The 4,498-nt window shown below is 44.5% G+C and overlaps 1 long non-coding RNA gene across 1 annotated transcript; it reads left to right on the forward strand.

Moving 5' to 3' along the window:
• The first annotated feature begins 1,595 nt into the window (after nt 1–1,595).
• On the forward strand, nt 1,596–3,556 carry LOC143773689 (uncharacterized). The gene is made up of 3 exons (XR_013215306.1): nt 1,596–1,648; nt 3,115–3,194; nt 3,459–3,556. It is a non-coding gene; the product is annotated as an uncharacterized LOC143773689 (long non-coding RNA).
• The last annotated feature ends 942 nt before the right edge of the window (nt 3,557–4,498 follow it).

A 4,498-nucleotide genomic window follows, 5' to 3' on the forward strand; every position in this document is an offset into this window, starting at 1 on the left:
GGTCCCTGAATCCCCCTATTTCTCTGTCCTCTGATGTGCGATCACATCAGAGGACAGAGAATTACACATCGCTTTTTTTTTTTTTTTTGCGGTCGCCGGTAAACAGTTAATTACCGGCGATTGCAAAACAGGGGTCGGTAAAAACCGACCCCAATCATGTTCTTTGGGGTCTCGGCTACCCCCAGCAGCCGAGACCCCAAAGATCTCCCGGGTGCCGGCCGGCGGGCGCACTGCACATGCGCCCGCCATTTTTTTGCCAGAAGAAGATGGCGGCGCCCATCGGGAGCCACGAGGAGCACCGGGGGAGACAGGTGAGTATCGGGGGCGATTGGGGACCCCATTTCTCTGTCCTCTGATGTGCGATCACATCGGAGGACAGAGAAATTAAATGGGAAATCGCGTTTTTTGGTTTTTTTTGCGACTGCCGGTAAACGGTTAATTACCGGCGATCGCAACTCGGGGGTCGGTAAAAAACCCCCGAATCATGTTCTCTGGGGTCTCGGCTATCCCCGGTAACCGAGACCCCAGAGAAAATCCGACTCCGAAATCTCCTCGTCGTGAAAATCATTTTCTCTGGTACATCACGACGAGGAGATTTCATTCCTTGACACCAGAGTTATGAAAGATGCTTCCGGCAAACTCAGCACAGACTTATACACGAAACCAACAGATTGTAACAGTCTACTGTTGTACAATAGTTGCCACCCAAAACCCACTAAAGAGAGCCTTCCCAGATCACAATTTAAAAGGGTCACTAGGATTGTCTCCAACCCTGAGACCAGGGAAACCAGAGTACTTGAAATGGCCGACAAATTCAGGGTACGTAACTATCCAACCAAGCTCCTGGATTTAGAATCTACCAAAGCCCTCAGTGAAACCCACGAAACAACCATAACCACCCATAAAAATCCCAGACTTCCATTCGTCTATAATCACCACCCCTCCATGCACAGGATCCACAGCCTCATACGGGGACATTGGCCTCTCCTTACGAAGGCCTATCTTCAGATTCAAATTTTTAAGGATCCACCCCTAATGTGCACAAGACGACCACGGAACGTAAGGGACAGAGTTGTTAGGGCCGATTTGGGTACATCTAAACCACCTCCACTCAGGACATTGACAGGCCAAAAGAGGACAGGCACATTCCCTTGCCTCAGTTGTATGAGCTGCTCTAACATCATCAAGGGTAGTGAAGTACTACACCCCCGCACTGGCAAATCCTTTCCTATCAAAGAGTACCACACATGTGACTCTAAGTTTGTGGTATATGTCATCAAATGCCCATGTGGATTACTTTACGTAGGCAAGACTACCCAAACTATTAGAGACAGGATCTCCAGCCATAAGTCCACCATCAGGTGCGGGAAAACATGGCTACCACTCCCTCTTCACTTCAAAGAAGCTCAACACACGGTTGCGCAGTTAAGATATCAAATTATAGAGAAAGTCCAACGCCCCAGAAGGGGTGGCAACCATGTCCAATTGCTAAAACAGCGAGAAACATTTTGGATCTCTACGTTAGATACTCTTCATCCCCGAGGTCTTAACAGGGAAATTGATTGGCTAATTTAACCAGGTTTTTGTTTTTCTCTAGGCGTATTGACCCATCGCACTTGTAGACTTGATTCCCCACATACGCAGGATGGTAAGACCTTAGGAGCTTTACAAGTTTCATTTACACCCTTTAGTAAGGTTTTCCCCTTCTTTCCCCCTTTTTATTTTTTATTATTTTTTTATTATTTTTAATTTTTATTTTTTATTTTATTTTCATTTTATTTTTACATTCATTTTCTTTTTGATCCCGACTCATGTTTTCAACTCAGAGACTGTTCTGTGAATAATCATTTTGGTTTGGACTCCTACGATCTGTTCTCTTTATGTTGCATTTATTGTATGTTATCCTGATTTCCTTGGAGGGACATCCTCCCTTGAGTGACAGCTTGGTTCAGAGGGTATCTTATATTGATGCCTACCTATCATTTTTTACCAATACTATGTGGGGATCCAGGGTTCACTACCACAACACCAGCACTACTTTTGCCCCCTTACTTTGGGCTGCACATATGCTATATTCAGCCATTCCTATTATGTATCTGGGGCCATATCTTTACCTGGGGCTCTCTCCACTGGGGCCTTATCTACCGCATACATTAACTTTTTTCCTCCTGGCAATATGTGCCTCCTATTACCACTCTGCGAACCGCAGTCCCGGCGGTCCTCTATAGCGCATGCGCCGAGATGTATCCTTGTACGCAGGCGCCAGGGTTTTCCCATTGTGACCGGCACCGCTACTCTCTGCGCGGTCCTCTATTGCGCAGGCGCCGGTTTCTGTCATTGTACGCAGGCGCTAGTTGGTTTTCCATGGTGACCGGCACCGCTACTCTCTGCGCAGGCGCCGGCGTCTTTTCAGTAGTTCCGGACACGTGACCGGCCTGGACGGTTATAGAGCGGCGCATTACAGCCAGGTTACGGCCGCCTTCACCCGCCAAGACACGGACCGTGTCGGCACCTCCCACTATACCACCGACGTTGGTCTCCGGGACTCCCGTGCTCCCCTCCGTGCTGCATAAGGGTAGGAGCGCCTCAAACCAAAGATAAGTCATTGCCGATACTAGCAATAATGTGCTGTCACCCCCTTCTTTTAGGATTAAAGCAGGCACATCCATCCTGCGTGATGGAAATGCACTCCATGCTGATATCTCAGTTTATCTATTCCCTGTCGGCATAACTCTGCACGGGCAAGTAGTATTCAAGTATATATATTTATATACACCCTGGCATGTCACTAATTACCTAGTAATATTCCATACCCAACACGTGTACCTGTCTATTTCTTACAGCTAATCGTATATGCAATAGTTGGTATGGTGGCATACATTCACCTTTACAGGCTCTCTTTGATTGACATGCAGGTCCTGCATCCCTGATTTGGGCAATTACCTTCTTTTTGTATATATATCTTACCCCTTCATACGCCGGACTACTGTACACTTAGAGTCCACAATTCTATTCACATGACCTCAAACCAGGGGGGTAAACCATATATTTACACATGTTGGGATCAGCATAAATACAGGTCGCTTCCTCATTATTTCTCATTACCTTTAACAGGCTAGAAACTTGTCTATCTCCACCTCCGATTGTATACGCATGATGCAACAAACTTTGATAGAAACGAATAATCAATAAGGGTATGTGCATCCGACTTTACCTCCTGTTTAATCTCATATATTAAGTGAACTTCTTGATAAACCAGACTCTGTCTTTAATGTTCTTTTGAATATAGGTCACAAAATTACCAGGATCTATACTGGTTATATATGGATTCCTGACATGTCTTCCTTTGTTTTATAATATTGTAGATAGAATTTTTTGCTCTAGTAATGTATAACTTGTAAATATTAGTACAACACTATGTATCTCTGTGTTTATACACTATTTTTTATTTATTACAGCACTGTATTGTGAACAAGGCCACTGCGTGGCCAAAACGTTAAAACTGCCAAAATCACCTTCCGTTTCGTCTGCATCACCGTATTCTAAATAAATATTCACTTCAACAAAGAACCTTGTTTTTCTGAACTGGATGAGTGCAGTGATTTTTTGCATACTTATTGTCTGTGGGACCGCTGGTTCCTTTCACATGCACCTCCGAACTCTGTGACTAGTCGAGTGCTAACTCTTCGTCTTCTCCATTACAAGTTCATAGACACCAAACATGTCTAGGTTATTTTTTATCTAAGTGGTGAAAAAAAATTCCAAACTTTTAAAATTTGTGCCATTTTCCGATACCCGTAACGTCTCCATTTTTCATGATCTGGGGTCGGGTGAGGGCTTATTTTTGCGCACCGAGCTGGCGTTTTTAGTGATACCATTTTGGTGCAGATACGTTCTTTTGATCGCCTGTTATTGCATTTTAATGCAATGTTGCGGTGACCAAAAAAACGTAATTCTGGCATTTCGAATATTTTTTCTCGCTACGCTGTTTAGCAATCAGGCTAATCCTTTTTTTTTATTGATAGATTGGGTGATTCTGAACGCGGCGATCCCAAATATGTGTATGTTTGATTTTTTAATTGTTTTATTTTGAATGGGGCGAAAGGGCGGTGATTTAAACGTTTATATTTTGTTTATTTTTTTCAGATTTTTTAAAACATTTTTTTTTTTACTTTTGCCATGCTTCAATAGCCTCCATAGGAGGCTAGAAGTTGGCATAGCCTGATCGGCTCTGCTACATAGGATCGAAGCTCGGATCCCTCCTATGTAGTAGAATTGTTGCATTGCTATGAGCGCCGACCACAGGGTGGCACTCACAGCAATCCAGCATCAACAACCATAGAAGTCTCAAGGAGACCTCTGGTTGTCATGCCGATGCATCGCTGACCCCCGATCACGTGACGGGGGTCAGCGATGAGCGCATTTCCGGCCGGATGGCCGGAAGCGCTAGTTAAATCCCGCTGTCAGCGTTTGACAGTGGCATTTAACTAGTTAATAG

This window comes from Ranitomeya variabilis, chromosome 5 (genome assembly GCF_051348905.1).
Source record: "Ranitomeya variabilis isolate aRanVar5 chromosome 5, aRanVar5.hap1, whole genome shotgun sequence".
NCBI lineage: Eukaryota > Metazoa > Chordata > Amphibia > Anura > Dendrobatidae > Ranitomeya > Ranitomeya variabilis.